This window comes from Lissotriton helveticus, chromosome 4_1 (assembly GCF_964261635.1).
Source record: "Lissotriton helveticus chromosome 4_1, aLisHel1.1, whole genome shotgun sequence".
Classification (NCBI taxonomy): Eukaryota; Metazoa; Chordata; class Amphibia; order Caudata; family Salamandridae; genus Lissotriton; species Lissotriton helveticus.
Window position 1 is genome coordinate 209,623,910 of NC_136063.1, and position 14,019 is coordinate 209,637,928.

A 14,019-nucleotide genomic window follows, 5' to 3' on the forward strand; every position below is an offset into this window, starting at 1 on the left:
AGCTTGAAAGGGGTATCTCGTACAGACAGAGCTCCGGTATGTTTTCAGAGTTACCTCGGACAGATGTAAGCCGACGGACTGAATCACAAAATGGCTTTTCCATGCTCATATAGTGTGACTTATCAACAGTTCGCATCCAGGCTCGCAGAGGGATAGCTGCTGCCCATGCGCCACACTCACAGAGGGAGAACTACAGGCCGTCCGCTCCCAAAGCAACAGCAGCATGCTAGCTCGCAGAGGTAGAGGCACAGCAGCGTACTAGCTCGCAAAGGTAGACAGCTGCAAGCAGACGGACTAGCTTCTAAAGGCATAGCTGCAAAGTGGTCATGTTGGGCAGAGGGAGCATGAAGGGGGTATCTCGCAGAGAGAGACCTGCGGTATATTTCCAGTCTTGGCTACTCAGATACAACTGCAGCCCGAGAAGTCACACTGGAACAGCTGCAAGGCCACCAGTGGTTCGCAGAGGGAGACTAGCGGGCCCAATAAGGTTGTTGGGGGTATGCTGGTGATGTGGGAAGAGGGTACATTACCTACCAATGTGGGAAGAGGCAGCATAAAAGGGGTATCTCGCACAGACAGCGCTCCGATACGTTTTAGAGTTGCTTTGGACAGTTGCGAGCTGATGGACTGAATCACAAAATGGCTTTTCAATGCTCATATAGTGTGACTTATCAACAGTTTGCTCCTAGGCTCGTAGAGAGACAGCTGCGGCCCCTGGGCTCGACTCGCAGAGGGAGAACTACGGGCCGTCCGCTCCCACATGCACAGCAGCATACTAGCTTGCAAAGGTACACAGCTGCGAGCCGACAGACTGGCTTCTAAAGGCAAAGCTGCGAAATGGTGATGTTAGGTAGAAGAGCGTGAAAGGGTTATCTCGCACAGACAGAGCTCTGGTATATTAAATTGCCACCGGGACCTTTCTCTTATATTTTCACTCGATGCGAGGCACAAAATGGCTGGTAACACTTCCTAGTTTGAAGTGTTACCAGCCAATCAGAGGACACTTCCTTGTTTGAAGTCTTAGCTGCTAATCAGAGGCAAGCTCCTGCTCGGGAGTTAGGCTCCGCCCACATATATATTATATATATATATATATATATTCTGTTAATAGCTCAAAAACTACTGAACGGATTTATGTCATTTCAACAGAATGGTGCTTTCTGGACCAAAACCTTCCTCCCTGGCAAATTTGGCGTAATTCCGTTCAGCAGTTTGACCTGTAGCCTTGTCTAAAGTTTCCTATGAAAAATGCATTCAGAAAACACGTTTTGTGACCCCCCCCTTTTTTCTCAGCCCCCCCTTGACCAATCACCCCCAAACTTTCAAGATAGGAGCTGATCAAAAAAGAGAAACGTTTTGGAAAATTTTCTAAAGATTCGTCAAGCTAAGCGAAAGTTCTAAGCACATGGATGGCTCCAGGAGGGGGGCCACGCAACCCCCCTCCCAACATGATTCAAGCCTCGGGGCTGCAGGGACCCCAGCAAGTCCCCGCAACCCCAGTGAGCTACCGCTATTATTTTGTAAGAAATGCCCCAGAAACCTAGCCCACCCAGGGGCCTCATTAAAATAAAACCCAAATTGCGGCGATTTTCTTTTTTTGCTCTTTAGTGACCCGCTCAGAGCTCAGGGGCTGGGTGCGGAGTTTATTGATGCACCAGTGCAGCACCCCAGCATCGATTTCAGAGGCCTCCGAATGTTGCAGATAGCCTCCAGGAGAGCTGGTGCTACCCTTCTGCCTGATCCCCGAGCCTGTACAATTGGAGAGTCCTGTGCTCTGGGCAGCTTTCCCCCCACGAAGCATCACTCAATACCCTGTAAGACAGAAGAGGGGATCTCTTGGCCTCTGCTATTCACCTCACACATCACCCTCCACCCCAAGTGCCAGAGTGCTGTCTCCATCAGCCCCCGCAAGGTACATCTGCACACAACGTGGGTGGGCAACACGACTCGCCACCCCCACTCCACAATGCGCCAGGTGTGCCTGGCTCCACTCTAACATCCTGACCCTCGTGCAAACCGAGGGGGATCGCTGCCAAACAGATGTGTCATCTGGCAATGCGACTCTCCGACTCCCCCACAACGCGTTGAATGTCCCACTGGCCTGGCTCCCATAAGAATACCCCCGACCCTCGGCGCTGATGCCGAGGTCGGCTGCTCTCTCCCCCAGTGGGCTACCTGCCGGGCGCTCCCCGTGCCTAATATCACACCTGATCACCTGATGCCACATGCTGCCTTGTAGCCGGGCCCACTACTGTGAGTGAGGTGGCCGTGCTTGGGAAAATATTACCCCCACAGCAAGGGCGGTGCTAACAGCGGATGCCGTGCAGGACTACTTGGCTGCCGCCTCCTTGCCGATTAATTCACGATAATTGCCCTACCTTGGGTTTTGCACCCAGCAGAAGAAACTGGGTAACATGGGTGAAGTTCGTTCACATTTCAACATGTGAGGCGCAGGGGCTGGATCTGCTGAGACTGCCGGGATTTCTCCATTTAGCCGGCTCTGTGTCCCCGCTGGTGCGCTGTGCCTCCCCTTGAAATATCTAGATGTCTACGCACCTCAAAGCTCATTCTCCTACTACAGGACATCTAACAGCTGGTAGCTGGCACAGGCCATTCCTGGGAGTACAGGCCCGACCTGGGTGAGGAGAGCAGAGGACAGTATCGTGCGAGAGGCCTACTAAAGAACCGGGAGCCGCTCCTGCACTGGGCTGGTCTAATTGAGTGGCGGCCTGCCCTGTGCACTACACGATACATAGCTGCATGTGACATTGTAGGTCCCCGTTGGGTCTGCTGAAGTTGGAGGGGCCTTCAGTATCTGGTGCTGACAAGTGAGTTTCCTCATGACTTTGGTGTAGTGCTGATCGTAATCTGAAGGTGAGAAGCCGCCCGCAGTCATAAGGAAATCGTTAACCCCTTACCTAGAGGATTATCCCGCTGCAACATAACTGTCCCTAAGCCATAAGGAAATTGTTAACCCCCTACCTACAGAGTTATCCTGCAGCAACATAACTGTCCCTATTGGCCTGGCAGAGGTGAAGAGGAGCGAGAACTGCCACTGTGGGCGCCACAGCGACGTGGCCGCCATTTTTAACTTTTTTTCCCCCCAGCTGAAATCTTCCCAATAATCCTACCAGGACTGTGCCTGACCTCAAGATGGCGTCTGGAATTCATTCGGTCCATGGTTTCTCCCCCCGCCCCAAATCTGACAATCTCTAAGTACTCCTGATCTCCATCCTGACAGCGGAGTCTGAACACTATGTCTGATGCCCAGTGGAGCTGCTCTGTTCAGCTATTGAGGAGATCGGCCTTGGTTCATCCCCTGACCGTCACCTACCCAGCCGGACTTTGGGCACAGTTTTTCTCTCCATCTCCCTGTCTCGCCCACCCCCCCATCGTATTTATGTAACTCTGCTTTTTTTCTTGTCTCCCATTTAGCACTCTTTCTTTGTCCTACTTCCTTTACTCCTATCCCCTCTCACCTGAATCTTTCCCCTTGCCCGCTACACCGCCTAGCCCCCTGTCCTTTTGTGCACTTTGACTAAGCACTCCTTCTCCCCATGTTGGGGAAAGATCCAATATTTATACTCTGGAGTCTCAGCGAACCCGCTGAGAGAGTCCAAAGCACCTAGGGAGCCACTCACAGTTGAGGTATGGTATGGCACCCCTTGCCAAAGCACTCCCTCTCCCCTTTTTGGGGAAGGATCCAGTAGGTAGGCCTTGGAGTCTCAGACGCCCTTCTGAGAGAGTCCACTGCATATAGGGAGCCTCTCGCTACAGAGATGGGGAAATGATACCACTTCCCCTGGGATCACAGCTTACTGGACTTCGGACGTAGCTCTGATTCGTCTACCGGGTTGTGTCCCCATTACCCCTCCCTCCTCTTTCCATGCTGTGTCTCTCACCCTCCTCTTCTCTGCTCCATTCTCTGTCTACCTCCCCTGCTCTTACCCCCTCCTCCCCTGAATCTCTCCTCTTGCCCGCTTTTACCCTTATGTATATGTCCTTTTTGTTTGTCTCAACCTTACTTGTCACTATGTTGCCAGGCTCTAGTGACTGGGTAACCTTTGTAACAATGTAACCTGCAATTATGGTCTGATACTCATGTAAAGCGCTCTGATACCTCCGGGTCTAGCCAGCGTTATATAAAACCTTTAAAATAAAAATCAATCAATCAATCATTTGTAAAGCGCACTACATACCCGCGAGGGTCTCAAGGCGCTGGGGAGGGGGCGCTACTAATCGAACAGCCAGGTCTTGAGTATCCTCCTGAAGGTCAGCAGGACTTGGGTCTGTCATAGGCTCAGTGGGAGGGTGTTCCATGTCTTGGCGGGGAGGTGGCAGAAGGATCTTCTGCCAGTGATTTTTCTTCGGATGCGCGGGGCGGTGGCGAGTGAGAGGTCGGCGGAGAGTCTTTTTGTGAGACTGTTGAGGTAGGCTGGGCAGGTGTTGTGGAGTGCTTTGTGTGCGTGGATGGGGAGCTTGAAGGATATCCTCTTGTTGATGGGGAGACAGTGCAGGTTTCTCCAGTGGGGGGTGATGTGGCTGTGTCGTGGTACGTCGAGGATCAGTAGTGCTGAGGCATTTTGGATGCGTTGTAGTCATTTGATGAGCTTGGTCGGGGCTCCCGCGTAGGGGGCGTTTCTGCAGTCAAGTCTGCTGTTGACGAGGGCCTGGGTGACTGTTTTTCTTGTATCTGTAGGGATCCATCTGTAGATCTTGCGGAGCATGCGGAGGGTGTTGAAGCAGGAGGAGGAGACGGTGTTGACTTGCTTGGTCATTGAGAGCATTGAGTCGAGGATGATTCCGAGGTGACGTGCATGGTCGGTGGGTGTCGGGGCTGCCCCCAGTGCCATCAGCCACCAGGAGTCATCCCAGTCTGAAGGGTTGGAGCCGAGGATGAGGACCTCCGTCTTGTCCGAGTTCAGCTTCAGACGGCTGATCATCCAGTCAGCGACGGCCTTCATTACTTCATGGAGGTTGGCTTTGGTGGTGATGGGGTCCTTGATGAGGGAGAGGATCAGTTGAGTGTTGTCCGCGTAGGAGATTATGTTGAGGTCGTGCTGTTGTGTGACACGTGCAAGCGGGGCCATCTAAATGTTGAACAGTGTAGGGCTGAGGGAGGATCCCTGGGGTACACCGCAGATGATCTCGGAGGCTTTGGAACAGAATGGGCGGAGGCTGACGCTCTGGATTCTGCTGGAGAGGAAGGAGGTGGTCCATTCCAGAGCCTTGTCTCTGATCCCTGCGACATGGAGGCGTGCACGTAGAGTGATGTCTAGGAGGATGAGTGCTGCGGTCTCACTGTTGTCCAGCAAGGTCCTGATGTCGTCCGTGGCGGCGATGAGGGCAGTCTCGGTGCTGTGGTTGCTGCGGAACCCTGACTGGGAAGGGTCCAGGATTCTGTTTTCTTTGAGGTATCCGGTTAGCTGTCTGTTGGCGGTTTTCTCGATGACCTTGGCCGGGAAGGGGAGCAGAGAGATGGCCGGAAGTTCTTGAGGTCTCTTGGGTCTGCCTTAGGTTTTTTTGAGTAGGGCGTTGATCTTGGCGTGTTTCCAGCTCTCTGGTAAGGTTGCGGTCTCAAGGGAAAGATTGATGACATTGTGCAGGTGGGGTGCAATGTAGCTGCTTGATTGGTGTAACCAACAAGATACGAAAGAAATACGATGACCCTCCACCAAGGTATTGGTAAGCAATATTGAAAAAGTCTGAAACACAAGGCCCCGAACCCTACCTTTCTGCTAATGATGGCGCATTTTGTATTTCTAAAAGAAATGAAAATACCAAGTGATGGTTTTAATATGACTAAGAGTGAAATTTGATCAAAATCCAAAAAAAAGAGGAGGGCGACCAGTTAGTTAAAAAAAACAACAGAAACTTACCACTTAACCGGTGATAATTCTAACCCGGTAAGGGTATCTGTTGAAGTCACAAATATCCTGGATGTTCGCTCCTTTAATCCTTGAGATGCAAAACTAGCCGTATCCGTGTGTACCGAGAACAAGATAAGAAGGACAATAAGCTGCCAGTGCTCTTCATAAACATCAGAATCAATGTGAGCATCATGAACTCATCTCAATTAATAGTTGTGTATTCAACTTCCTTCTATGAATCCATAATAATAGGAACATCCTATTAAAACACCTGCTGGTCATACTTCAATCTTAAAGCTGAATGTCAGCGGAACCGCCACTTCAATATTGTTGTACCAAGCTAACAACCTCCTGAAAAGTCTTTGGCCACCCACTTGAGTTGCTCTATTCACTCACAAATACAGTCTATATAGTTCTGTCTCTTTAAGGCCATGGCAAATTACCCGAAACACACAAACACTAAAGCGGTTCTAGCCTGCTGGGTACATCAAATTCGTCCCCTAGGTTGATTCGAATATGATAAGTATTGCTCACCTTTATAGCCTGATTGACCAATTCTAGATAGCCGTATTAATCACAGGGCGGAACAGGATTAATCTTTGTGATCCAAACCTAAAGTCCTAAAAACAACGTGTACCAATAAGAATCGCTATTTCTCAGTAGATCCAGAAATAAAAGAATATAGTATCTGTAATGAGCCGTATGCTTACTAATCATAAGGAGTCCACACTGAGCGAGATAGATCTCATGTAAGTAAGGTTCGTTGCAGTAACAACGTGGAAAGTCCGAATGTCCCTGGACCTAAAAGTGTAATATTACAAGGATTAAAACAAAAGCCTCTACCTTCATTTTGAAAGGTCTAACATCTACGCGAACTAGTAAAAGCAATACCTCCTATTCTGCCCGGCCGCGAATCCGGCGTTCCACGGTCAATGATGTGGTCAGAATGCGGAAGAGAAAGTAAGCAAGCGAAGTTTAAAAGTAAACTCCTCCCCGACAGGCAAAGGCTAGACAGTAACCGCTCACTTCCGGTTCAAACAAAGACCGGCAACCCGGAAGAGAGTGCACTCCCGAGTTACTCCGATCTCTCATACGTTAAGTCAAACGGTGTGTATTACGAAAACGAGGGAATACCAACGGCGTGTACAATAAGAATAAAACAAAAAGGCAACCTATGTAAAAGAAAAAATACTAAGCTTAGCACGGTAGAAAAGGGGGGGGCGGGGTACGGGGGTTTTTGAAGGGGGGAAAAGGCGTGTCTAATTGCGAGTCAAAAGACCATTGTTATCCACCATCAAATTCCTGTGAATAACGCAACTAGGTAATACGAGATAACGGTGTAACCAACGTTCTATGGCTACCACAATTATTATGCAAAATTGCTCCCTAAAAAAAGAAAGTATTCATGTACCCATGTGTCTGGGTAGTATATATTGTGTCTATCGGTTCATATCACCACATTGTGCATCTTAGTGACATGTCTATGGGACCAATAATACATGTTTATACAATTTTAGATTCTTGTGGTCTGTGTCTCACTGTAATCCACCCATAAAGCAACAATACCGCAAAATAAAATAAAAGTAGGTTACATATATTGCAATGTCATATTGCCCGTCATTCTTTTAGCCACGATCCACATTTATCCCAAGAAAATTTTTATTTCTGAATCACAATTAAGACCACGTTTAACTGATTCTAAGCGCATTATCCAAAGCGCCTCAGCTCTGCGTAGTCTAAGTTCTCTGTTGCCCCCTCTTGGGTTTTGCTCTATCACCTCTATACCAAAGAACGAAATCTCCTTGTGTGTGTTTTGAGCTGGGCAAAGTGAAGCATGGATCGCTGCCGGACACCTTGGGTCCCCATTTTTAAGAGCTCTTATGTGTTCTGTAATACGCTCTTTAAGTGGTCTGATGGTGCTCCCCACGTACTGTTTCTTACATTTACACTCTAGTATATAGACCACATATCTCGTGGTACAATTGATGTTTTGTCTGATTTCATAACCTTGGTTGTTTGGTCCTTTGAAACCTTTGGTTTTATGTTGGGCCCATTTGCACATACTGCACAATCCACATTTAAAGAAACCTACGGTGTGTGGTGTAAACCAAGTGTTGGCCTGCAGTGTTTTTGGCAATGACGGACTGAGCCTGTTGCGTAAGGTTCTCCCTTTTCTAAATGTAACCAACGGTCGGGCTGGTATATCCTGTGACAAAATGTTGTCTCGTTTAAGGATCCCCCAATGTTTGTTGAGAGTTTTCCTCAATACCTGGTTCATCTCATTATATTCTGTTATCATGCGTGCTAAGGTGTTATCTGATTTCTTTGTCGTGCCACCTCTGAGTGTTTCTGTTCTAGTGACAGTCATTATTCTCTTTGCTGCTCGTGACAATGTGGTGTTGTCATACCCCCGATTTCTAACTCTTTGTTCCATGTATTTCATACAGATTTTGAAATCTTGGTCATTACTACAAGTCCGTCTGGCTCGTAGGTATTCACCATAAGGTATTGATCTGATTTGATGTCTGGGATGGCTACTGGATGCGTGCAGTATAGAATTGCACGAAGTTTCCTTCCTAAAAAGTTTACTGTTCAGTTTATTATTTTCCACATACAATTCTATGTCTAGAAAATTAATTCTCTCGGCAATTTGTTCCATGGTAAATTGCATACCATATTTGTTTTTATTAAGATACTCATTAAACTCATTAAGTTCGTTAGTCGAGCCCGACCAGATGAGTAAACAGTCGTCAATGTACCGACCCCAGTAAACAATCCGATCAATACAGACAGCCCCCTCACTGCCCCATATGTATTCAGTTTCGAGACAGCCCATGTAGAGGTTGGCAAATGAGGGAGAGAATTTAGATCCCATCGCCACCCCTTTGTTTTGTTTGTACCTTTTATTGTCAAACATGAAGAAGTTGTTATTTAGGATTAATTCCATCATACCAATGAGCATTTCATTATGCAACCAATGTGTAGCAGGTCGATTACTGAGTAAGCGAGTTATTGCTGTTAAACCCATATCTATCTCTATATTTGTGTAAAGAGACACTACATCTAATGTTTCTAGTGTTAGGTTAGGTTGCCACTGTAGATCTTCCAGTATACTCAAAATATGTTTCGAATCTTGGATATAGCTAGCCATGGTTCGCACAATGGGGCCTATGAAAAGGTCTACATATTCTGAAAGTCTTTCCGTTGGTCCATCTATTCCTGCAACAATAGGTCTGCCTGGTGGGAAAGGCTTTTGTTTGTGAATTTTAGGGAGTGTATAGAGGATAGGAAATGTGGGTCTGGTAATCTTTAAATATGATAATTCATCATCATTCAAAATCCCTTGAGTGTGCCATTTGGCCAATTCTTTGTTGATGTTCAGACAGAGTGGTCCCATTGGATTAAATCCTATTACCTCATAACACGTTGTGTCATTTAATTGTGACAGAATTTCTGTGTTGTAATCCACCAAATTCATCACCACTACATTCCCTCCCTTGTCTGCCTCCCTAATGATAATAGTGTGATCATTGGCTAATTCAGTCAAGGCCCTTCTTTCTCCTGCATTTAGGTTGGAATGTGTGTGCCTCTTGTTAATAGATCTTCTCTGAGTGATGTGTTCAAGATCTTCTAGAACCCTTTTGTGGAAGTCATCGATTAAATTACCTCCTGGTAAGGTGGGAGTCCACTTAGATATATTCCTGAACCCACTGGAAAGTGTAAGGTCAGTGTCTATCTCAAGTTCACCTAATAGCTGAGACATAGTGTGAGGTGATTCCTCCCTTTCAGTGATAGACAGTAGTATCCTAGTGGCTTGTACATCTTGTATGGACGGTACATCACACACGGCACCCAGATTCATGTTGCATGCTTTTCTATTTTTCATTGGATTGAACAGGAAATGCTTTTTCAATTTCAAGGTACGTATGAATTTGTATAAATCAATTTTTAGTCTACATAGATCACCATCCTCACTAGGATTAAAACTCAAACCCCTGCTCAGGAGACTAACCATGTCCTTAGTTAAAGGCTTGGAAGACAAATTCACTACTTGTACCTCATCTGTTCTGACTTTCACTTCATCGTTCCTTTGCCTGATCTTAATTTCTCTCTGTAGTTGTTGTTTACCGCCCCTGTTGCCCCTCCTGGTTTTGTAGCTCCTAAAGGGTTTGTACCCATGCGCCGGTTGCCCCTTCTGGCTGTTTTGACCTCCTGAAAAAAACTTGATCTTTCTGCGCTAGAACCAGCTACGCCTTCATTCTCACTTTCGCTCAGGGTAGGTACACTCAGAGAAGAGGCGCTAGAAGAGATAGAGGCAGACTCACTTAATGTGGTCTCTTTTGTCCTAGTGTTGACTACTCTTACTTTCTGGCGTATGTAAACACTCTGCCTGTTTTATAATCTACCTCATCCCTCTTCAATTGCCTCAATTTTCTCTCCTTAATTTCTTTCTAATGGGCGGTGAGTATGTCTTTAAGGATAACATAATTTTTCTCTGTGGCCTCCTTCAAGTTTAAATCTTTGATTTCAGATTCCAACATATCTATTTCCGATTGCAATTTAACGACCTTTCTATCTGAGGATTCAATTAGTATGTCCATCAATGTGAATGAATTTATATTCAGTGAATCCTCCCACTTGATTAATAGGTCATCATCCAATTCATCGTATGTTGGTAGTATTTGTGCTCTTAGTCCCCTCGGGACTCTTTTAAGCCTCAGATATTGTTTTAGTGTGGTGGCATCCCACCATCGGGCATTCTCCGTCTTTTTTAACCGCTCTAGTTTCAGAAATTTGTCCCTCAAGCCTTCCTTAGTAGTTCTGTTGCCACTTATTGATGTCTGATTTGAGCCAGATCCCATGCTCAGGGTACCAAATACCTCATCTGCTTCCTTGTCTCTATCCATATCTATAACACAGTGAAATACAATTATCTCACAAATCACTCTCTTTACTTTATTTTTAGTATGTCAGTGCGGCTGCAAAACCTGTGCATAACCATATATTTGCAACGAGAAAAAGGATTTTGACTTACAGGGAATACTTGCGCTCCGCTAAGTTACTGACTACCTGTACGGATAAGAGCTTTGGTTGGTGGTGCTATAGAAAAAGGGAAACCCTTTCAACCCTTTCACAGGTGTTGAAACCAAACACCTAATAACTATGAAAAACAAACTTCTATGCAGTTTTTCTTTTTATTGCTCAAGCAAAATCACGCCAGCCGACACGTGTTTCGTCAGAGTACAGATTGCTCTGACTCTTCAGGGCTGGAAGTGAAACAAAATATACATAGTTCTCAAATTACTGATTCTCAGCTCAGTATATTACACAATTTGACATATGTAGATCTTGCGGAGCATGCGGAGGGTGTTGAAGCAGGAGGAGGAGACGGTGTTGACTTGCTTGGTCATTGAGAGCATTGAGTTGAGGATGATTCAGAGGTGACGTGCATGGTCGGTGGGTGTCGGGGCTGCCCCCAGTGCCGTCACACACCAGGAGTCATCCGAGTCTGAAGGGTTGGAGCCGAGGATGAGGACCTCCGTCTTGTCCGAGTTCAGCTTCAGACGGCTGATCTTCATCCAGTCAGCGACGGCCTTCATTAATTCATGGAGGTTGGCTTTGGCGGTGATGGGGTCCTTGGTGAGGGAGAGGATCAGTTGAGTGTTGTCTGCGTAGGAGATTATGTTGAGGTCGTGCTGTTGTGTGACACGTGCAAGCGGGGCCATCTAAATGTTGAACAGTGTTGGGCTGAGGGAGGATCCCTGCTGTACACCGCAGATGATCTCGGAGGCATTGGAACAGAATGGGCGGAGGCGGACGCTCTGGATTCTGCTGGAGAGGAAGGAGGTGGTCCATTCCAGAGCCTTGTCTCTGATCCCTGCGACATGGAGGCGTGCACGTAGAGTGATGTCTAGGAGGATGAGTGCTGCGGTCTCACTGTTGTCCAGCAAGGTCCTGATGTCGTCCGTGGCGGCGATGAGGGCAGTCTCGGTGCTGTGGTTGCTGTGGAACCCTGACTGGGAAGGGTCCAGGATTCTGTTTTCTTTGAGGTATCCGGTTAGCTGTCTGTTGGCGGTTTTCTCGATGACCTTGCCCGGGAAGGGGAGCAGAGAGATGGCCGGAAGTTCTTGAGGTCTCTTGGGTCTGCCTTAGGTTTTTTTGAGTAGGGCGTTGATCTTGGCGTGTTTCCAGCTCTCTGGGAAGGTCGCGGTCTCAAGGGAAAGATTGATGACGTTGTGCAGGTGGGGTGCGATGTAGCTGCTTGGTTTGTTGAAGACGTGGTGCGGGAATGGGTCTGACGGAGAGCCGGAGTGGATTGTGCTCATGGTCCTAATGGTGTCATCGACGCTCATGCTGGCCCAGGCTAGCAGAGGGTCGTGGTCAATGGTGTGTGGAGGGTCTGTTGTGTACTTGTCTGTTGGGGCTGTCTGGGTGTTGAAGCTGTCGTGGATGTCTGCTATCTTGCGGTGGAAGAAGGTGGCGAGGGAGTCGCACAGGACTTGTGACGGCGGGATGTCGTTGGTGTTGGAGCTTGGGTTGGAGAGTTCCTTCACGATGTTGAAGAGCTCCTTGCTATTGTGTGCGTTGTTGTCAAGGTGGTCTTTGAAGGAGGTCCTCTTGGCTGCCCTGATGAGGTGGTGGTGGTTGCGGATGGTGTCCTTGTGTGCTGCTTGGCTGTCCGGAGTTTGTTCACTGTGCCATTCGTTCTCTAGTTTTTGGCAGGCTTGCTTGGAGGCAAGGTGTTCTGGGGTGAACCAGCTGACCCTTTTGCTGGTGTCTCTGTGGGGGGGTTTATTCAGCGGGGTTTATTCAGCGGGGTGAGGATTTTGGCACAGTCCTCCATCCAGCATTTGAGGCTGTGGGCAGCGTAATCGGTGTTGGAGGGTTCAGTGGGGGGGCTGAGAGCGAGGTTTGCATGTAGTTGGACTTCGGTGATTTTGGTGTGTGGTGGCTTTCTGGAAGGCAAAGTGGATGCAGCGGTGGTCGGTCCAGAGGAGTTTGGTGGTGTGACTGACGGAGAAGTGCGGGCTTGAGGAGAAAATGGGGTCGAGCGTGTGGCCGGCAGAGTGGTTGGGCGTTGTGATGAGTTGCTTCAGTCCGAGGTTTGTGAGGTTATCGATCAGGGTTGTTGTCGTGTTCTCAAGGTGAAAGTTCAGGTCTCCGAGGAGGATGTAGTCGGTGGAGGTCAGGGCGTACATGCTGATGAGTCGCTGAACTGGGGACGGAGTGCGTGGGCAGACGAGGGTGCCTCAGAGGGTGGAGTTAGGTCCGTGTGGATCTGGAAGTGTATGTGTTCAGCGGTGCTTAGCGCATTGTCGGTGCTAGTCGAGATCCTGATGCTGTTCTTGTGGACGATGGCGATTCCTCCTCCGACTTCGTTGGTGCGGTCTCTGCGGGTGATTTTGTAGCCGCCTGGGATGGCTATGGCGATGTTGGGTGCGGAGGAGTGGTTCAACCATGTCTCTGTCAGGAAGGTGACCTCCGGGAATGTTGTGTTGAGCAGGTCCCAGAGCTCGACGGCGTGTTTGCGTGCAGAGTTGGTGCTCACTAGTATTCATCGGAGGTGGTTGAGGTCTTTCTTGGCGGGTGGTTCGTCAACTCTGAGGCTGGTGTAGCTGCAGATCCGGCAGGTGAAGGGACCGTGTGTGCGTTTCGGGGTGGCCTTGAAGCAGGTGTGGGTCTGTCCGGAGTTGAGAGCGTCCAGAGGGCTGGCGTCGCAGTGGCGGTGGTCGTCGGGGTGGGTGTTGGGCCCAGGGGTTCTGGCGCTGGGCGCGCTGCAGGTTCGAACGGGCACAGACGGGCTTGCCTTAGGCGCGCCTTCGGCATGCCATCGATGCGGCCGCACAATGGCTGGCTTATATGGAGAGGTGGGAGGGAGGAGCAGCTGGGAGGTGGGGGCAGCAGTGGGCAGTCAGGGCAGCAGGGGTGCAGGGGACGCAGCTGCGGGGACGGTGAGGGACGATGACGATGAAGGGAACAAAAGGCAAAAAGGCACAAAAAACGAGGGAAAGCGAGTGTCACAGAAGGCAAGAGGGCACAGAAATACAGGGAAAAATGATTGGCACAGAAGGCCAAAAGGGCACAGAAATACAGGAAAAACGAGTGTCACAGAAGGCAAGAGGGCACAGAAATACAGGGAAAAAATGAG